We start from the raw sequence: 23,046 nt of genomic DNA, 5'->3' as shown, positions 1-23,046 counted from the left end.
TCACCCAGGATCAAGTTACAATTTTAAAACTGTTTTTCAAATGCAGTAAAATATTTCATGTATGAACTAAAAGTGGCATTTACCAATCGAGATACTATTATACTCTGCAGTCTGCACTCTGCTTCGCTATTTTCAGTTGAAACTCAAAACTCCAAAAGTACCTGGAATAGCAGAATTAAAGTAAACCAAGTTCTGTTTCAGATTGTCTGTAATCACTGTGCTGTCATTCTGGATTTCTGATCCACTGTTTAAACGCGGGAATATATACGTAGTGCCACAGGGGTGGGAACTGCAATCTGCCCCCAAAGTCACCACTAAAAACTGACTTGACTTTTCATCACCACCAGCTCATGGCGGTAATAACAAGCAGACACATATTGGTCTTATTATTCTTTTTGAATTCTTGACAGACAATGCAATAATCCCTTATTGCCTGCCCCGGGGTGGACCCTTTCTACCACCCTGCCCTTGGTACGCCCTTTCCAGTAGCTATTACATTTTTAAAAGCATAAAACTTTTAACCCAACAATTCCAATTCTTTAAACACATTGTCCAGTTGTACCTACATACAAGACGTATGTGTAAGAATTTCATTGCTGCGTTATTCATAACAGCCATAAAAGAACTGGGGGCACTGAAGGTCTCCATCAAGAGGCAACGGTTAAGTTAAATCTGCCGTTTCCATCTGGGAGAGGCTAATACAGCTTCAAAAAGAATTAAGTCAGCCTCTATGTACTGAGCAAAAAGGGTATCCACGACATACTTTAAAAAAGCAAGCAGTTGGCCCTGGCCGGTTGGCTCAGCGGTAGAGCGTTGGCCTGGCGTGCGGGGGACCCGGGTTCGATTCCTGGCCAGGGCACATAGGAGAAGCGCCCATCTGCTTCTCCACCCCTCCCCCCCTCCTTCCTCTCTGTCTCTCTCTTCCTCTCCCGCAGCCAAGGCTCCATTGGAGCAAAGATGGCCCCGGGCGCTGGGGATGGCTCCTTGGCCTCTGCCCCAGGCGCTAGAGTGGCTCTGGTCTCGCAGAGCAACACCCCGGAGGGGCAGAGCATCGCCCCCAGGTGGGCAGAGCTTCGCCCCTGGTGGGCGTGCCGGGTGGATCCGGTCGGGAGCATGCGGGAGTCTGTCTGACTGTCTCTCCCCGTTTCCAGCTTCAGAAAAATACAAAAAAAAAAAAAAAAAAGCAAGCAGTTGAACAATTTGGCAAAGGATCCCATTTGTGCAGAATGGCCAGGACATTGATCCAAGCAGAAGGAAGGTATCTGTGCCATTGTGGGCAAATCCCGGCTCACTGTCAATTCTCAGCTCCTCTTATACATGTCCCTCTATTGATAAAACTATACTAAGGGGACAGCCATTACTCCCTAAATTGTCTAAGGGAGAAAAAGATCAGAGAGAACCCAGGAACACAAGTTTGTACAGCCTCTGTTAGGTTTCTTATATCCGCTTTTGGAATATAGATTCATGTAGTTTCTATATTGATTTACTGCAGATATAATACACAGCAGTGGGATTAACTATCTCCCTAGATGCTCAGCTTCTGATCAAGGACTCACAGAAACTGGGAAAAACAAGTTCATATCAACCCTGAAACTACCAGGAAACTCCAGAAAAAAATCTTTTCTTTAACTGTTTAATTCATTGCTTATGCATATGTAATGGTGTTCTATTAACAATAAATTCCAAATTCCATAGAGGTCTCGAAAGAAATGTCAGGATCTCTGCCTTTAATTGGCTTTAAACTAGACCTACTTTTAAAGAACCTAATGGGGATAGAGATAATAAAAAAAAGTTAATATAGTTTAGACCAAGCCTAAAGGTTTAAAAAAAAATTTTTTTTCTTACTTAGTTAATAAGGAAGTGTCGCTGACCCTCACTTTTTTCTCTCTCTATTAGAAGAAATGACTTCATGGGGAGATGTAATGGGATGGTCATGCAGAGGCACAAAGCGTGGCTGTACTTTATCATAATAAGATCCCATATAGCCGAGACCTTAGAGAATAAAATCCTAAATTTGAAGGGAAAGAAGCAGCATTCTGCATATAAATGACCTCACGCTCAACTTCATCCCACAAAAAATTAAAATTTCAACGAACAAGTGTTATAATAAAGGCAAATGGAAAATGCCAGAGAACACTGAGGACAGAGTGCTCACACCCTTGTGAGCAGCAGGGGAGGCGGGGAGTGGCATTTGAAACGGGTCTGGGAGGAGGCAAAGGAAATGGGAGTGGTGGACCGAATTCAGATGGAGGAAGTGGCTGGTGCCCAGGTGTGCACGTGGGAAAGGTCTGTGTGTTTGGAGGGCTGAGAGTTGGCTTCTGTTTTCAAAGCACAGGATGAAGGTGACCTTAGAAAGGGACACTGGGGCTGATCTGTAAAGGCCCCTTTACGCCACATTAAGTATAAAATAACAGCCAGCCAGCCATCTTTTCTCACTACCTTTCTCTCATCTCCCCTGGCCCCATTCACCTGCCCGTGGCTGCAATCTCTCCAGCCTCTGGCACATCCCCAGCCTTTCCTGACTCAGGAACCATAGGGTGCCCTTCTCCTCTCCTGAAATATGACCTTCCTTGCTCTGACTCTTTGAGCTGGTAAAGTTCCAGCTCAGATGACACTTCCTCCAAGAGGCCTTCCAGAAACTTCCAGTAAGCATTATTTTTCTCCTTATTTGAACTCGCATGTGAACTTTAAATGCTGTTATGTTTATTTACTTTGTTGATAGTTAATACATGCCTACAGTAAAATTCAAAGAGTACAGAAATGAAAAATAAGTCTGCTTCCTACACCTGCTGCCCTCCAGGCCCCCGGCTTTTTCCCAGAGGCAACCATTGTGCTAGGTTTCCTATGCATTTTTCCAAAGCTATTAATTATGACATGTAGTCACATGCATGTATGTATGAATGCATGTGCATAATTACCATGCACACACACACTTTTTAAAATATAAACTACAGCATACTGTACTACATTCCATGATGCTTTCTTTACTTAATAATATACCATGAACCTTTTTCCTTAGCTGCAAATTTTGAGCTGCCTGATTCTAACTTCCTTAATAGAAGACTAAGCAATTCCTCCTCTAGTATAGATAAATCTGAAAATAAAAATAAAATACTAATATTAATGGAAGGTCAGTATTGTATATAGATATAGCTTGCAGGGATTGAGCCCTGGACAGAGAATCGGGATTGGATTCTAGCTCTACCATTAACTATTTCCTCATCTGTAAAATTTGGCATTGAACTCAGTTGGCTTTAAGGGTCCTTCCAGTGCTAATATTTCATGCTTCTATGAAAGCAGTGATATCACAACCTGCTTTGAGAGTACATGTCAACAGAGAAGAGAGTGAAGGTGTTGACAGCTCAAATTTCCTGGAACAAGTGACCTTTCCCAACTCCCAGGCTTCTCCTCTTGCCTTGCCTTGCTTGCCCTTCCCTCTCCACCACCCACCATGACTCAAGGCCATATGTACTAAAAAGCCCTCAGGATGGGCTCATCAGATAAGCTAAGCACAAACCCCCCACCCCTAGCAGAAGTCTGATGTCAAGACTGTTCAGTAAGCAACCATCTTGGATTTACAGAAGACAGAAACAGAATCTGGATCTCTTTCCCTGGGAACATGTCCCAGTCCAATTTAGACTTCAATGGCATAATTAGTGACAGGAAGAACCAGATGCCTTGGAGAGTTTTCAGAGTCTGAATGGAGAGCACACCAACCCTTTTACAGACCTGAACAGCAAAACAGTTAGACGGCCAAGGTGGCCAAGGGGCACAAAGGTGAACTGCAGTTTAAGCCTTTAAGGCATCCTCATAGCTTTCTTGGACAGAAAAGCAACTGTTGACCATATCACTCATTAGCCTCCCAAATGCCCATATCACAGACAGAAGGTCTCAGGCCTGGTAAAAGCATTCCCTACAACCTTGAAACAACTAAAAAATCACTGACCAGACATCCATGGAGGAGCAACTAGTACAGGTCCTAGCACAGAGTGCTGCCGAATAAACATCTGCTCTTGGCAGAGTGACTTGCAGACCTCGCTAGATTATCCATAGCTCCTACCTGGAGTTTGAATTCATCCTTTATGCCAACTGTCATGCCTCTCTTTCCACAGCTATTATCAATGTGTTTGAAACCAGGAGGCACAATCCTAAATTTGTTTCTGGCAGCAGAGACTTTCAGAAAACACACTCCTTGTGGAATTCACTTGCCATCTATTCATTTTTTGCCTTCATTTGTCTCCACTTTTTAAAAACAAAGCAACTTGCCACCCTTAATAACTTTTCAAAAAAGAAATACCACATACCTCTTTTATCACTGAATTCCTTCTTATTTTAGAAAAATATTTAATAAAATGTGGGGGAAAATAAACAACAGCAAAGTTACATGAAAAAAAAGAGCAACTTCAAAATAGTATGTGCAACATGATCTTGATTTTCAATAGAAATAGAGAGGTGTAAGAAAGGATACCATGATGTTAACAATGTTTTTATTGGTGCAATTACATACTTTCCCCCTATTTTTTTTTGTATTTTTCTGAAGTTGGAAAAGGGGAAGCAGTCAGACAGACTCCCGCATGCGCCCGACCAGGATCCACCCGGCATGCCCACCAGGGGGCGATGCTCTGCCCATCCGGGGCGTTGCTCTGTTGCAACCAGAGCCACTCTAGCGCCTGAGGCAGAGGCCACAGAGCCATCCTCAGCACCCGGGCCAACTTTGCTCCAATGGAGCCTTGGCTGTGGGAGGGGAAGAGAGAGACAGAGAGGAAGGAGAGGGGGAGGGGTGGAGAAGCAGATGGGTGCCTCTCCTGTGTGCCCTGGCCGGGAATCAAACCTAGGACTCCTGCACGCCAGGCCGACGCTCTACCATTGAGCCAACTGGCCAGGGCCCCCCCCCCTCATTTTTTGTGCTTATGTATATTTTCCAAATTTTCTTTCTAGACATACACTGCTTTTATAACAAAAAAAAAAGTTGTAAATAACTTATGATTCTTTGTCAAAGGAAATATAAATACATCCTACAGTTTGTTCCTGGGTAGAAGTATCAATAACATTTACTAGTATTACTGGATAGTGACATTCAAGAAAGATGGCACAAGAGGCCTGGCTCCTAGGCCAGGCTTGACCCCTGACTCATGAAATGACCCTGAATAAGTCCGGGACCTCCTTCCTGCCACAGTCACCTCATCTGTGAGGTGAGCAGGTCTCACTAAATTTGTGCTGTATTTCCCTATGTATAAGATGCACCCTTTTTTGAAAATTTTGGGGTCTAAAAACTGGGTACATCTTATATAATGGTTATAGATTTTTTTTTTTTTAACATGCATTTCCTGCTTTTTCGTGCTTGTTTTTGTGCTCATTGTTGAAGACAGTGATTCTTCATCAGACACAGATGAGGACAAGCTAATGGATGGGAGTTTTGACAGTGATGAGTTGTGTGAATTTTATGATGACTAAAACCTGAGTTCAATAACTTTATGTAATACGGTTTTGTTTTGTTTTTCAAAATTCGGGCCCCAAAATTAAGGTGTGTCTTATACATGGGGAAATACGGTAAGTCCCCTTCTTACTCATTCTGGTACTCTTCACAGCATGGCTTTTTTAGACGCCACTCAAGTAAAAATAAAAGCTTTTAAAAATGGAATATTCCAGTGACTTGGATGTGCTCACAGCACCCTGCTCAGCAGGCTAGAAAAACTCCGGGGGGGAATCAAGATTCTAAGATAAGAGGTTTCTTGTGTAATAGAAATGAGTGCCACTGCTAGGAATTATAGGAACTCTTTCCTTTTGTCATCGAGCACCAGCATGGGGAAGAACATGCTCTAACCTAACCTAAGGTTCACTGGTTCACTTCCTCCCTATGGCCTTGCAAATGAGATCAGAATACAGGCCTTCCTTTAGCCAAGATTCTCTCTCCACTGACAAAGCCTGGGTAAATGCTGCAGAAGTATGATTTCCAGGCTTACTTGTTTTCTGTTTCCTTGGATGACCAACCTTCTTCTTCCTGATTAATACCTCTTCATATAAATCCAGCTTCTCAGGAGATGAGTCTCTAGTCATCTTCATGTACTAGGCTACCCTAGTTCTGCCTTAGTGATGCTAGCCCACCCGAAAGTATTTTCAAGATACAATAATAAGGCTCCACTAGGAACCATCCAGAACATCAGCGTTAGCTAACCTTCTTAAATCTATAATCCCAAAGTGAACTGAAATGCTCCAAAAAAACCCCATAACTCATTCCATCTTCCTCTAACCATCTGTACTTATACCCAACCGTATCTTGTAACACTCACGTATGCTGTGTGGACATCTATCAGAAAGCCACCTTCTGCTCTATCGTCTCCAAAGTACTTACTAGAAAGATTAAACTTGAAAACCTCCCAGTGAACTCTTCAGTGTTCCATTTCCCAGGAGCCTTTAACAGCCTGGCCCAAGATGTGTGTGTATGTAATTAGGTACTAGAAAAGTGAGACCCACACTTGCTGTTTTTCTAAACTAAGGTCCCAGAAAACTTCATTGTCATAGAGTCAACTCTCGGTGGGTGAACTATGTCCCCTCCTTTTACATGACTGGGCGTATAATGAGATAAAGGGCTTCCTTGCTCTATCACATAAAAGACTGTTATCTTGTCTTCTTCCTGCAATAACATTCTCCTGGCTGAATCCCAGTGTCTTCTCTAGTATGAGTCATCATCACTGCTACTTATGCACAGAACTGAGTTTTCTGGGCTCCTCGTTTTGAGGAAGAACTGTAGTCCGAAAGCATCTGACAAGCACAATTCTTGATCTGGGGTAAACAAGAGGCCCAGCTCTGAGAAACCCTCCCCACATGAAGATGGCAAAGGAAGCAGCTCCTCAATCCAGCAGCAGCTGCTGCCATCCCTGGTGATAGGGTCCCTCCTAAACTAGAATGCAGGTGGTCTACCAGCTTCCTGTATTGTCTGTGGATGGATGATCTGAAAAGTCATTGATCTAAATTCTCAGTAGTATCATTCATGTGTTCATTTCTCCAACATGTACTGTACTCTATGTGTTGGGTGCTATACTCAATGTGGCTCAGGGGACCAAGTAAGCTGAGGAATTCTAATCCATCCTTAAAGTCGAGTGTCCAACGTATGGATAAAGATCACCTGTGTTTATATATATATATAAAAATACCAATCATGACTAAGGTGTACTCCCCCCACAGTGCTGTGATGAGTCATTAGCCCTGAGAAGTATCATTATTCACAACTTATAAAGCAATCAAGGTCTGGGGTGGAGGGGGTGAAGTTGCTGATCCCCAAATTTGATCATCATCCAAATTACCCTGAGAAGTTATTTAAGATGTTGTCCTGGGCCCCTCACGGGAACGTTCTCATTGAGTGGGCCTGGGAAGAACCAAAGAAACTATTTTGAAAGCACTGGGATGACTCAGCAGCACAGTCAGATCAGAGAAACACTGTTCCACCGCTCAGCACAGCTTGCCCAGACAGCTTTTCATTTGACCTTCACAGTCTGGGAAGTGAGGATGAACATATTATTCTGCTCATTTCACATGGGAAGCAGCTTTGGCACACACACACAAAAAGCTATCTGCTCAAAAAACAAAACAAAATTTCTCTTTCTCCACTTTCTTTTTCATCCTGTATAAACAAAGCAAGTGAACTACCATAATTGATTAGCTCATAAACAATCATTCATGACATCATTGTTTTCAAAACCTCTTTTCTTCGCACCACTGACATCAGAGCAACCAAACAGCTTGTGAGGAGCCTAATGAAGCTTCCCCAAGACGTCAACCGGTGTCTTTCTTCATCACTTCATTTTTGTCATTAAAAATACCGTATTTTTCATTCCATAAGACACACTTTTTTCCCCCAAAAAGTGGAGGGGAGAATGCCCGTGCATCTTATGGAGCGAAAATTACGGTATTTTATTAAATATTTTAACACAGCATTTGGTTCAGAATATTTTTTTTTCTTATTTTCCTCCTTAAAACCCTAGGTGTGTCTTATGGTCAGGTGAGTCTTATGGAGCGAAAAATACGGTACCACGAAAGATACGAGACATAACCACCATATAATGGATGGACGTTGGACACTGAATTCAATTGTAAACAGATTTTTTTGAGACAATCAGGGAAATATGATTATGGATTGGTTATGAGAGGATTACTGCCCATTTTGTTGGGTGTGAGAAGGGCAGCATGGTGGTATGAGAAAGCAGTCTTGACTTTAGAGATGCACAGCATATATGATATGAAGTCTGGGATTTACTTGAAACCACTTCCACAAAGGGAAAAAAATGGAGGAAATAAATATGGCAATATCTTTGACAATTGCTAAATTTGGGTGATGGACATATGGGGGACTTTTAGATGTGTTAGAAATTTTTATTATAAAATAACTTTTTAAAAAATCAACATCACTTCCCCAAAGTGCCATTTTCCCCGGGCAAACGCAGGTTCTCAATGCTTATAATAACAGCTTGCTAATAAGCAGAAGGACATATCAGATATCCCCCGCACATCGTTTTCTTTTTAAATCTACTCTTCAAATAGATGTATTTTTTTTTAACAAATGGCCATGGAATATACTTATAATAAAATAAAAAAAAATATCTTTGTATACCTTTGTAAAATTCAAAATCTAACTGGCATTCTGTTTGTTTGCTGGATCTGGCAACCCTAGGCGGGAGGGGAAAGCCCTAATCAGCAGTCAGGGTATCTGAGTTCCGTGTCATCCCTGCCACTGGCCTTGGAACTAGGAGCAAGCTACTCCCTCTCTCTGGGCGTATTTTCATCTTTCATAAAGCAAGACTGCTTTATTCCAGCTCAAAATGCAATGAAATGTGGATATTACTCTCATTCCGACCCTGTGGATAGAAATGTTTTTTTAAACAAGTACACCTAGGACCTAGGTGACCTCCTCTCTTCAAAGGAATGTTAAGAGAGAAACTCAGCAGCCCTGGCTGGTTGGCTCAGTGGTAGAGCATTGGCCCGGCATGTGGAAGTCCTGGGTTCGGTTCCCAGTCAGTGCACACAGGAGAGGCACCTGTTTCTCCACCCTTCTCCCTCTCCTTCCTCTCTCTCTCTCTCTTCCCCTCCCACAGTCAAGGCTCCATTAGAGCAAAGTTGGCCCAGTGCTGAGGATGGCTCCATGGCCTCTGTCTCAGGTGCTAGAATGGCTCCCGTTGCAACAGAGCAACGCCCCGGATGGGCAGAGCATCGCCCCCTGGTGGGCATGCCAGGTGGATCCTGGTTGGGTGCATGAGGGAGTCTGTCTGACTGCCTCCTCACTTCTAACTTTGGAAAAATACAAAAAAATAAAAATAATAGGAAAGAGAGAAACTCAGTAAAGGAAAAGCATATTGTCCCTCAAACATCAGACTGATAAGCCAAGCCATCTGCAGCATTCTTTATTGAGGGCCTACTAGGTGTAGGATTCTGAAGCAGCTCACAACATTCCCACAGGGTAGAGAATATTATCCCCATGTTACAGATGTGACGACTGGGACCCAGAGAAGTTAAATAACTTGTCTCTTGTTAACTTCAAAGCCCTGAGCTTTACATGCAGAGAGGATCAGGCACTGGAAGGCAGAGAAAAACTAGTGCACAGCTTCTAGCTCTTAAGTCAGGCCTTTCCATTTTTTTCTTTTGAGTGACTCCCCATGATGTTGGGTATCTTTATGTTGAAGTACAAATACAGTGGGTTTTAGAACTGCAAAGAAAACAAAAGTTCCAACCATTGGTTCTCATTTCATCTCTCGGTAGTTATTGATTTTCTTAATCAGTAAACCAGCTTTATTAAGTGCTTCCTAGATGCACAGCACTGGACATTGGAAAAGATTCCCTGCTCTCCTGGAATTAGCCTATTTGGAGGCAAGATACAGATGCTTTTGTCAGGCAACTAACAAGTAAAGACATTGGGTACACCTAATTACTTAATTAGATACACCAAAGAATGAAAACAGGCTAGAAACACAACAGAATATAAAGAGGATGGAGGTGCACACGGGCTGGTGGCCCTGTAAAGAACTTGTGGAGGACACAGGACTTAAAACTAGGCTGTGAAGGGAAAGATTTGAAAAGGTTGGAGAGGAAGGGAAAGGTCTTCTAGGCAAGTGGAACCACCTAAGAATTCCCAGAGGAAGTGACTTCGAGCAGTCTCACGAGAAAAGGAGTCTGAAAAGTAACAAGAGAGGGAACTGAATATGCAAAAGCAGAGGACTGAAACCAAAGATGTGTTTAGGGACGAAGTAGATCAGTGTGCCTGGACTCCAGGCTATAGTTGAGAAAGTGATAGAAAATGAGAATGAGAAGTTGGACCTAAGATATCGGAAGTTACTAAAGGCATTGGGGCAGGCAGGGTAATGTGCTCAAACTAATATTTGAGGGTTGCTGGTTCAGCTATAAAATATGTTAGGTACATATTATATTCAATCTGCAAAATATATATATTGAGAGCCTGGTGTACTAATATTCAAAAATGAATAGGACACAGTTCCTAGTCTTAAGAAGTTCATAGTCCAATGAGGAAAGACCACTGTTACAAGATAGTATGAGCTGTTTATTAATTCAATTTATGACCTTATCTTTAGCAGACATTGTTAGTTTTCTACTCGATTACCATGCCTCTCTTTGTCATTAATTTTGTTTGTGATACCATGTGTAAAAACCTCAGGAAAAGAATCATGGTTGGTCTAGGACACTATCTCTCAACTCTTTTTTCATTATTACACTCCCAAGAGCATTTTTTTTTTTTTTTACAGAGAGAGAGTCAGAGAGAGGGATAGACAGGGACAGACAGTCAGGAACAAAGAGATGAGAAGCATTAATCATTAGTTTTTTGTTGTGCGTTGCGACTTCTTAGTTGTTCATTGATTGCTTTCTCACATGTGCCTTGACCGCAGGCCTTTAGCAGACCGAACAACCCCTTGCTGGAGCCAGCAACCCTTGGTCCAAGCTGGTGAGCTTTTGCTCAAGCCAGATGAGCCCACGCTCAAGCTGGCGTCCTTGGAGGTCTCAAACCTGGGTCCTCCCACATCCCAGTCCAACACTCTATCCACTGCATCACCGCCTGGTCAGGCCCAAGATCATTTTTAAGACACTTTTTTCCTAATCACCCACCCATGAAAATTTTAATACCATAGATCAGTGGTTCTCAAAGTGTACGCCAGGGCACCCTAGAAGATTTCCAGGTGTGCGCTATGGTATTCCAGGTATTTTGCCTGTTGGAGACCAAAAAACCAGCAGGGTTTTTGGAGTTTAGATTTTGGGGGGAAAGAGGTGTGGGGAATTGGTTGTAAGCTGACAGTCTGCCCAACCACCTACCTCACTTGCCTGATTAGGTTGCAAAAGGCTGTTAAGCTGTGGTGCTGGATTGTTTATACTACCCCCCATGTTCCCTGGAAAGACTGGAGGCAAGTTTCTTCTATCCTTTGTTTGGTGTGAAGTTAAGATGATATGTATGGTGGGGGTTTTCTGCACTCAACACAATTAAGAGTAAAAAGAGAGGAATTCTTCAATGTATTGATGAGAAAATGAGAGTTTGCCTTTCAAATATATGCCCAAACATTGAAGAAATCGCTAGGACACATCAGACTCATGTTTCTCATAAACACAAGAATGAAAAAACTTAACACATTTGTGCGGGGCCTGATGAATTTACTAAATCTTACTAAGAATGTATCTATATATACAAAAAGATAACTTTTTTGTCATTTTTTAATTTTTTAAACCTTCTTTTTTATGAATTCTAAAAAGCATAACTCAAAAAATGTAACATAAAAATGTTTTTAATGTCAGAATAAATTTAATTTTGTCATATTTATTTCATTTAATTACCATAAAAGCATGCTTGGACTTTATATATTTTTCTTTAATATTTGACTTAATTATTATAACATATTTCTCAGAAATTTGTATATAGCACACCTACAATTATTTGTAGGATTGTAAATGTGCCCCGACTTCAAAAAGTTTGAGAACCACTGCCATAGATACACTATATGTCTGTTTATGTATTGTATGTATGTCTGTGCTTTATACATAAAAAGAGTAAGATTATCTTCTGATTCTCCTCCCACCCCCAATAATATTCTTCCCTCAGGGATGACAGTGGCCCCACCCTCCCTCACCCCCCAACCCCCACACCCCCACACCCTGCACCACACCCCTACCACATTCCTCACCCTCCCTCCTCTTCAGAATGCATAGTTTAAAACAATTATAACAATTCTATTTCTTCTTCAGTTTCCTCAAAGCTGGGTGGCCCTATAACCCAGTCCTAACAATGACACAGAAGCTGGTAACTGCAATGACACAGAAGCTGGTAACTGTTTTGGAGGTCACTGGGAGAACCCTGTTTCCTAGAAAAAGCTACTGCCACTGCCAAGTCAGCCTCCTTTCCACTTTTACCCAACACGACATGACAAGACTCCAAGCGGCAGCCATCTTGCAACCATGATGAAAGACTAGAGAAGTGCAGAGACAGTGTCATTGAGTAACTGAACCAGGGACCAAAACACAGACATTCAGATTTCTTGTCATGTGGGAGAAATGCATCCAGATTTTTTACAGTTACTGTTAGTCAAGTATTGTATAACCTGTAGCTGAAAGCACTGCTAACTGATAGGATGTCAGTCTCATGAACAATAGCAGTCTGACATGACCATGAGTTATTGTTAAACCGAAACCAGAGAGAAGCATGCCCCAGAATAACAAAGAATGTAATCGAGAATATTATACAAATCAAATGTGAAATTTATTCATATTTAAGAGGAAAATTTTTTCCTTCACTAATCAACTTTCCAAATAATTTTAAAATACTCCAACTAATATTTGGCATTTAAAACTAATAAATTTTTAGATATTTGATATTACTGTGTAGAAAAATGGCCATCAAAAACTACAAGATAATTTTCTACTTTATGCCAAAATAAATACATTTATGATTTTTTAGTAGTTGTCTTTCAAAATATTTGAAAGTCAATTATTTCTAAATTAGATATTTAAGATGCATAAGTAAAATGTGCTTTCTTAAAGCATCCCTTTAGGGATATTTTTGCATGTTAAAATGTTTTAAGTAATTATCTATATCAGGGGTCGGGAAACTTTTTGGCTGAGAGAGCCATGAACACCACATATTTTAAAATGTAATTCCATGAGAGCCATACAACGACCCATGTACATTACACATTATCCAATAAAAATTTGGTGTTGTCCCGGAGGACAGCTGTGATTGGCTCCAGCCACCTGCAACCATGAACATGAGCGGTAGGAAATGAATGGATTGTAATACATGAGAATGTTTTATATTCTTAACATTATTTTTTTTATTAAAGATTTGTCTGCGAGCCAGATGCAGCCATCAAAAGAGCCACATCTGGCTCACGAGCCATAGGTTCCCGACCCTGATCTATATTCTTCACCTGAATGTTTTATATTTTACTTAAATTCTGATACTAGCTAAAGCTATTTCTCTCTTATCTTAAAAACATAAACTACTCACATACTATTTAATAACATCTCTCATTAAAAATAATTTTCTATGGCTTATCAAGTTTCAAGATAAAAAAATTACAGATCCTACTAATTCTAAAGATCTTCTAAATCTTAAAAGACAGTATTTAATTATAGGCTTAGAGCTTTCAAAGCATTATGTTTCCTTCAAAATGTCAAAATAATTCTCATAGCAAAATTATTTTACTAATTTAATTATTAACCTCATACCATAAAATGGCTTTCTTTTAAGAAGGATTTTTTGTTGCCATTTTTATTATAAAAATAGCATATCATTATTGTAGACAGTACAGGAAAAAATAAAAATCATTTTTAAATCATATATGATTCTTGGCATTTTTTATTAAATTTATTGAGGGTGACATTAGTTAATAAAATTATACAGGTTTCAGGTGCACAATTCTACAATACATCATCTGTCTGTTGCATTGTGTGTTCACCACCCCAAGTCAAGTCTCCTTCCATCACCGCCTATCACCCTCTATTTAAATTAAATCACATATAATCTTATACACTAGCTGATAACTTTTAACATTGGCTTACCTGTCTTCATATTCTGAATTCTTATGTAAAATATATATAGGTCTTTTTAAACCAAAATACATAATTATATACTCTGATTTTTTTTTACTTGTATTATAGGGTCTTAAAATATTTTAATGAATATTTAATAAACTGAAATATAATTTATTTCATTATACCTTTCTGTTGTACATTTTAGGTGTTTTTTAGGGTTTTCTAATATTAAAAAAAAAAAACCACTTTGTTTAACATTTTCTGGCTATTGAGTGCCTGATAATAATGTCTTGATTTTTCCTTTAGGACTCAGTTATATATTTTTCCCCTCAGCAGTAGGGGAAATACAGGTATTTTGATCATTGATGTCATTGCAATTGTTATTTTTAAAAATAAATTTATAGAAATACTAAAGAAAAGTTTTGCTTTAATAATAAAATACCTGTTATTGTTTTCTTAAGAATAATCCTCATTCACTCATATGTGGGATATTTTTAAAAAGCAACAAACAAACAAGCAACACTAACAAAGCCATAGATACAAACAACAGAATGGTGGTTGCCAGAGGGGAAGGGGAGTGAGAGGAGGACAAAGAGAGTGAAGGGGATCAAATATATGGTGACGGAAGGAGCCTAGACTTAGGGTGGTGAGCACATAAGGGAGTACACAAATGTATTATAAAGTGTGTACCTGAAATTTATATAATGTTATTAACCAGTGTTACATTTAATTTTTTGAATTATATATTATGTAAAGTTTAAAATATATACAAAAAGTAGAGATAATACATATATAAAATCTATTTGTTCATCATCCTGCTTCAACAATTAATCTTGTTTGACCTCCCTCCACTCAATTACCACACTCTACCTCTTCCCAACTTCTGATTATGTTGAAGAAAATCTCATACATCGTATCATTTAATCTGTAAATATTTCAATAAAAGACAAAGACTCTTCTTTTTCAAGAAGCCTCAAAACATTGTATTATGATATAGAGAAAAATTCCATTTTTATCTAACTTCAATCTTTTCTTTATAATTTTATAAAAATTTACTTAGTTTGTTCTAAGATTTTAGTACACAGCCTTTTTAGAAAGTTTTGAAATACAAACTAAAAAAGAAACAGTTGAATCTTATAACTCATATATATCACTCTCAATATTATAGTATATATTCCAGAAATATTTTAGAATTTATTTTTACAAAATTAAATCATATTCTTTTGTAACTTGAAGACTTCATTATATATATTATCATTGCATGTCAATAAGTATTGACTGATATTATTTTCTAAAGGTATGTAATAGTCCATTTTAAAACTATATAGTTACTTATTTTACTCAATGCCTTAATGCTAGATATTTAGATTGAGTGAGATGTTTTCCCAATGTAGTAATTAATTAAATATCTAATCCCTATAGTATGCCAGACACTATATTTGGCACTGAAAATACAAAAGTGAAAACATACACACACAGAATAATTCTTACGAGTGGTTAAAGACTATGAACCTTTTAAGTTATTCATTCACACTGCTCAGGTATTTGCAATTTTTCTGATAAGAGGCCTTTTTAAAGCCATCCAAAATAATTTAAATTAATAATTTAGAACTGAGTATATGAAGGGGCAAGAACAAGGGATCATTCAACTCTTTCTGACTGGTAATACTGTTTATAAATTGTGCATTGGCTAATATTTTATAGAAAATGAAAAATCTTGATCATAATTTTAAAGATCCTGATAAGACTAAAAAACTGAACGTAACTGAATTTGTTTTGTTATTTATTCTGTGCATTGCCTTGGTAATAAGTTTGTTAAAGATGTAGTATCTAAGAATTATTAAACACTCCCAAAATTGGCAAAGAAATAAAAAGTAATTATAATTGGTACATAAAATAATAAGCTACATACTTTTTGGGAAGTAAAACAGTCATGATCAAATGTAGAAAGAAAGAGGCACTAACATTAAAACTCCAAATAGTATGAATGAACATAGGAAAATTTTAAAAGTCTGATCCTTTCAGCTCTTTAAAGAAAAGACCAATAAATCAGAGGAAGCTTTGAGATAATGTAATTTCATAAGATTGGTTGGTCAAAAAAAGATTGGTTGGTCACAGGTCAAAAATTAAGTGAACACAAACTTAGGTTGAAAACACTGGCGATTTATTTTTCATGAGATCTATTGCACAATCTAGTTTTTAAACTGAAAACCACAAGAGTCTGGCCCCTACTGGCAGAGAAACTTATTTTCCCTTCCACATATGCGTGTTGGGTCTTTCCTGTATGAGATGTTGAATGGGTAGCCCTTGGGGAAATCCAAAACTATTGCTTTGGGTTTTGAAGTTTTGATCCAAGTTTTACGAAGAACTCCCCTGCTGCTGTGAAAAAACAGTCCATGTATTTTTATGGCTCTAGAATTTAATAGAAATATTGCCACAATCTACATTTTTAAATTGCTTTTCCTAAGATGTAGAGGATTAAAAAAAGGAAAGGTAGCTATGGGACTCAGCAAAAATACCATAGTTGCCCTTCATTAATCAAGTGATCCTTGTAAGCACCGGCTCTATTTCTATTATAGTAGGAAACGATGTTTACATTAAGCTTCTTTCTGTTGATTTTGCACATTTTGGAGGGAAAACACTAAGATGATGGCATTGTTAATATATATAAGCTTCATTACTTACAAATAAAATGTATACATGTGTATTTAAATTAAACAGCATATGCCACACTTACTACAATGTGCATGTATTACTATTCTATTTTTAAATTCAAGATTATTACAGATATTTCTCTGATCTTACCAGGTACTCTGTATGCAGGAATATAGTGACAACGTTACTCTAGCAGATGGAGGAAGTTGTGGTACTGTCAATATGTAAGGTTTCTCTAGCTTTCCCCCTCCTATTTCCTTTATATACATCCAGCACTCCCTTCTAGTCCCTCGTCACAACCAGAGAGAGACAATCCATGTAAAGTTCAGCGAGTTGCTACCCAAAGACATTGGAGCTTGAGGAAAATCAGGTTGCATACAAAAGAACATATATATATATATATATATACCACACAAGATCTCTAGACCCTTGAAGGGCTTTCGTAGTTGATGGCAGGAGCTTCACGTTATTTAAATTTGAGTCAAAATATCTGGCTTTCATTTTACTTGTTAGAATAAGCACAGGCATTCTTACACTTCTCAGTCATGGTTAAGGCCATTTTCAGCTCACCTTGGAACAAAGACAGGCAGAAGTTTTTGTGGCAACTGAGAAAAAGGTTCATGAGGAGATATGTGTATGTTTAGACGTGCTCAGGTAGGCAACAGCTGGAACAGTGGGGAAAGCAAAGGAAAAGAAGGAATCCTGCCCAAAAGAAAGGGTTTCCTGGAAGAAAGGAAACTTATCGAGGGAGATATACGTGCCAGTCAGCTTCTTCATCAGTCACTGGGTTACTCTGTGTAATGACAAAGCAGGAGGAGCTAGTTCCAGGAGACAAGAGAGATGGACAGTTTGCTACTGGCCTTTGGTGTGCATGGAATATATATTTCTGTTTTACAGACTGTATCTGAGGAGTCTATGCTGCAGTATTATTATTAAAATGCACTTGCCTTTGGTGTACCTGAAATATTTCTGTTTTGTAGACTATCACCAAGGAATCTGTGATACAGTATTATTATTATTAAAATGCATTGAAAAATACATTGAATGCATTGAATTGAAATTTGCAGGAGACCTAGTCATGGGTGAACAATAATTAAAATGGTTATAGAAGTTTAGGTGTAATAATTACCTGAGTATATTTGTTATAGATTTTCCTCAGAGGAAGATTTACATTATGACAGATCGAGAGAAGCCTGACTCATCTCTTATCATCTATTTTATTCAGCCAATCTGCACATACTTTTCCTTTGGAGGGTTGAAGATGGTATGCGTCTCCAGCCCGTGTCTCCCCCACTCTATGACCCAGACACGATAGCACGGTCTTTTTCATTTCAACAGAGTTGGCTTATCTAAACAGACAGGTCTGGGGTAAATCATATCTTGCCTGAAGTCCCTATCACAGTCCAAGTGGACAGGAGGTTAACATGAGCTTTCAGCTGAAAACACTCAGTTTCCCAAAATGCAACTCGGCCAACCCACTAATGGAAGATGGCTCACTGGTCTTCCGTGCAAGGCTACACAGGAAAAGGACTATCTTCAAAGTCATCAGGGCCCAAGCACAAGTTTGGCTTCAGATAAGAAACTCTACATTTTACACCCAGAAGCAAGCATATCACACACGGTCTAAAGTCTTTCGCCTCTAAAAGCAGCCTGGTTGGGTGTCCGGTACACACTGAGGGGTGTTGGGTGGCCCAGTGCCTCACTGCACTCACTCTGGAGTTGACCAGCTCGGTATTTACACCTGCCTGCATTTCTTCTGTCGTCCAGGTACCACACGGCAGTAGGTAAGACATTAGAGTAGAAATTGAGGGTCGGTTTTCCCTGGTAGGAACTGGCCCTGGCTTAACACAAGAGAATTCAGAATTAAGTCACATATTCTCTGAAAAGAAGCAACTCTAGCCCCCATGTGTACTCAACTTAAGGATCTGGTGCTATAAAAATACACACGCATTAGCCATCTTGTTCTCATTTTAACCGTCAGTTGAAGATTCAGCATTTCTCTTAAGCAGCTAAATCTGACACCAGCAACAACCAGAACTCTCTCAACCTCTGCAAGGCCTACTTGGCTGTACTGATGACCTCCGTGCAGGAGTTATTTATATGAGGAGCCCGTGGGTGTGTTTTAAAGGCTCCTTAAACCCCTTAAACATTATAAATGTGCATGTTTCTGTATGTGTGCTTTTTGTCAAGGAGAAGGTCTTTGGTTCTCATCAGATTCTCAAAGGAATTTGTAACCAAAAAGTGATTAGGAAACACTGCTCTGTCTAAGTTAATCAGCTCATTAAAAATCCCTGTTAAGTGGGGAGCAGGACAGTCAGCAGGTGCTTGTGGAAGGTGTCAGGCCCTTGCCCATCTCACAGAGCCCGAGTTCAGTGGCGGGATTCAATCGGTTTGCACCGGTTCGGCAGAACCGATACCTAATTTTTTGTTAAGTTTGGTGAACTGGTTGTTAAAATGGCAATTGTAATCTCTCTACGGTGGGTGCCTGGGCAGCTGCCCTATGTGGAAATCACAAATTTATATTCCTTACTCTTTTTTAACGATCATCTGCACAACAGCGTATTTATTCAAAGCACCTGTAGTAAAGTTCATTTCGTCCATAGGTGAAAAAAATTGCAAGTGAGGACGCCAATCAAGAAGCAATATGGCCTGACCAGGCAGTTGTGCAGTGGATAGAGCATTGGACTGGGATGCAGAGGACCCAGGTTCGAGACCCTGAGGTCGCCAGCTTGAGCGTGGGCTCATCTGGTTTGAGCAAAGCTCACCAGCTTGGACTCAAGATTGCTGGCTCAAGCAAGGGGTTACTTGGTCTGCTGTAGCCCCACGGTCAAGGCACATATGAGAAAGCAATCAATGAACAACTAAGGAGTCCCAACAAAAAACTGATGATTGATGCTTCTCATCTCTCTGCGTTCCTGTCTGTCTGTCCCTATCTATCCCTCTCTCTGACTCTCTCTCTGTCTCTGTTTAAAAAAAAAGAAGAAGAAGCAATATGGAAATATCTTAAATAACAGTTTTATGTTCTTTGTCAGGTATTATAAATATTTAATATTTTTCATTAATATTTTAAAACTCTTATAACATAATCTAGTTTTGTGTATCTCTTTTATTGTTCTTATTTAAGTATTAAATGCAGGAAAGAATAAACTGCCTTTCAGTATATCATTTCTTTTATACTCAAAATGGTCATTAGGGCAGAGAACAGGTTGTGAAATTATTTGAATCCCACCACTGCCCGAGTTGCATCCCTGGCGCTAAAGAAAGGTTGTTGATTATCATCACACCATGTCCAAGAGACTAGTGACCCTGATAACAGGAAATGTGAAAAAAATTTTAAAGTAAAAGAATCATCTTCAGTGTAAAGTTGGAACAATTCAAGACATTAAAGGCTATTTGAGAGCTTCCCACTGTCACTGAAGTTCCCCTGAAGCCAGGTGGAAGCAGTAGCTCAGTACCATGGCTTCTGCTACGGCCTTGTCGTTCACTTTCGGTGTGTTCATTTTGTGATGTATTGCTCTTACGGCATATGTCTAATCACTATCACTGTCTTGAGTGCTAAGGTTCTCTATATAAAATATATTTAATCAACAATTAGACTTACTCCCCTTCCCAAAATGTTTTCTGGACAAAGCACTGCATCTTCCACCCAAGTTCATTCTTAATTGTCACCTCCCCGTGGCTTGCAATAGAATGTCTGTGGGTCCTAGACTCTCCCTATGACCATTTTTCTCTGTGCTACTTGCTTGTAGTTCCCCTGTTCACAACTACCTTCAGTCGGTTCAAAGCCTGTTTACTTGTGTAAGGGAATTTTGTGGTATAAACAGTATTCCTTTAAGGGGTACTTTAAGTACAGCCTTCTGTTTTTAGTTTGTTACTGTACATTTAACCAATAACTTGTCCTTTCTGAGCTTTCTCTGTTGTCACATCCCTTTAATATTAAAGCCCCCATATCTAAGCCTCAAGGTAACAACCTCATCCCCAACACACTCACACACATACACACTCACACAAACACCCACCCACAGATAGACATTGCCTGGGCCAATCCAAACTACTAGCACCAGTGCTTCCCAAAGTGTGACCTGCAGACCATTTGTATCAGAATCTTTTTTGGGTGAGGGGACTCGTTAAAAATGTGTATTCCTGCCAACCCTAGATCACTTCGATCAGAATCCATGGAGGCAGAACCTAGCAAGCTGCATTTGTTAACATGTCCCCCATCCATCTAAGTGATTCTTTTTTTTTTAATGTTTATTTTATTGATTTGAGAGAGAGAGGAAGAGAAAGGGAAAGAGAGAAAGGAACATCGATCTGTTCCTGTATGTGCCCTGACCGAGGATCGAGCCAGCTACCTCTGCACTTCGGGTTGATGCTTTAACCAACCAAACTATCTGGCCAGGGCCAGAGGATTCTTAGACACACTAAAATTTCAGAACATATGTTAAAAGAATCATTTATTTTCTCCTTGGTTTGAGCCGTACTGTTCTCAGACCTAAGTGAAACTATTTTCACATCCATCTTGTTCACCTCTGAGATCAGCATCTCTCGTCTCTTCCTAAGAAATGTTCTCTTTTCTCTCTTTGCCAGTGGCTCTTCTGTGGCCTATTCTCAGCCTCTGCGATCCACTTTGACAAGTCTTCAGTACCCAGTCAGCCACTTCTTCCTCCTTCCTGAGCTGCCCTAAAGAAGCACCCTCCTCATCTATCACCCCAGACTGCCGGGGCCCCGTCTCCCTTCACTGTACCCTGCCCACCGAGTCACGGAACAGAGCTGCCTGTCCAAGGCAGACCGCCATCTGGTCCACAAAACTCCTCGTAGCTTTCCTCTTACATATTAAAACTACTTAAGATCATTTATATACAGGCTTTCTCCACATTTTTTAAAGCACACACACCACTACTACAATAAATGAAGTAAAAACAGAATGCTACCCTTTTACCATTGTAACACACCTAATACACCAAATGCTCTCATTTTTTCATCCTCACATTTAACTTCATTCATAACAAAACCAGAATGTGAAATTTTTATCCCAAATTTTCTAATTTAACACCATATCAAATATATTTTCAAAACAATGACCTTTTTTCACTACAAAATATTCCGTGAAATTAACACTGCTGGAATAACTTTTGATGATTTATGTTATTCTCAGATTTTGCTGTTATAAATAAATCAGTGAATGTGTTTACACAACTTGTTTTCTCCTTCTTTGAATTATTTATTTAGAGCAAATTCCCAGAGATAGAATTAATGGATCAAAACATATGAGTATTTTAATGTCTCCTGACACATACTGCCGAGTTGCCATATTTGTATTTTACACAATTCCTTGGTGGTACGCCGATAAATGTTTAATAGGTTCCCCTCAAGAAAAAGAAAAGTGTGAGGGGCCTGTTTCACAGTGTTGGCCAGTTTCTGTGGTGTAGACGCTTCTACCAGGACCAGTTTCAAGCCACCAATGTTACATCACTGGATGCAAAGTTGGAAAGAGATGCTCAGTCGCTCACCATTATACATATAACTTCAAGAGCTATAGTTATCTATATAACTATAGATAATAGTAAAAGGTAGTAAATAATTAGGAAGCAATGAGTTTTGAGAGTGTTTGTTACCTTTATTTTTAATGTAACTCATTTAACTGAGGTATCTAATTTAATTTTAGTGGTGGATATGTTTAACAACTAGCTTGCACATTTTCTGAAAATATTACAATCAGGTCTCTCAAGCAAGTACAGGCAGGTTCCCGCACACCACCGCAGATATCTCACTTGATATTTTGAAAGAGCATATCTTTTTTTTTTTTTTTTAAGCCACTGAAAATTCACCTTATTCTCATCTGTATCACAAATTATAATCATGCTTTTTTTTAAGGTTAGCAAATTATGCAAATACATAATGAATAAAACATAATGCAAATAGAAGTTAAAGAAGAAGGTCTATCTGGGTCAATTAATTCTGCCCACCCTCCTTCAATTTAGACAATACTCTCTTCAGCATTCATCTTACTAGCATTTTTCCATGGGATCATCTGTAAAAACTACTTGGTCATTTATGTACCTGAGCAATGGCTAAATGGATGAGTATACATAGTTCTCATGGCAAATGTGATAAAAACTGTATTACATGTTACTTAACCAGTCTCTTCCTGGGTATATTCTTTTCTATGAAATGGGGAAGAGGTCACTGCTGACTTCAGTTTTACAAGAAACTAAGTGTAGAGATAAGAAGCCTCCCCCCCCCCCCCCGCCACGCGCGTGCAATGCTCTAAGAAGCTACTGAGCATTCCGCAATGTTTTGAAATTTTCTCCCGAAAATAATTCATAAGTATCCTGCTTTACTGGAAAAGAGACATGGGAGAGTGATTTGGCACTT

At 39.3% G+C, this 23,046-nt stretch overlaps 1 protein-coding gene across 5 annotated transcripts in view; it reads right to left on the bottom strand.

Annotated features, from left to right (window-relative positions):
• Positions 1 to 23,046, bottom strand: part of RHOH (ras homolog family member H) — a 46,385-nt gene that overhangs the window by 14,318 nt on the left and 9,021 nt on the right. Inside the window, exon 1 of one of the 5 annotated variants that reach the window (XM_066386108.1) lies at positions 15,929 to 16,011. The exons of the other annotated variants lie outside the window; for them this stretch is intronic. The gene's annotated coding sequence lies outside the window, so the exon portion shown is untranslated. Of the gene's footprint in view, positions 1 to 15,928; positions 16,012 to 23,046 lie in introns of those variants that run through there. 5 annotated transcript variants of the gene reach the window in all.

The sequence above is a fragment of the Saccopteryx leptura genome, chromosome 5, assembly GCF_036850995.1.
Source record: "Saccopteryx leptura isolate mSacLep1 chromosome 5, mSacLep1_pri_phased_curated, whole genome shotgun sequence".
Classification (NCBI taxonomy): domain Eukaryota; kingdom Metazoa; phylum Chordata; class Mammalia; order Chiroptera; family Emballonuridae; genus Saccopteryx; species Saccopteryx leptura.
The sequence above is the reverse complement of the archived record's forward strand: the minus strand, read 5'-3'. Positions and strand labels throughout refer to the sequence as shown.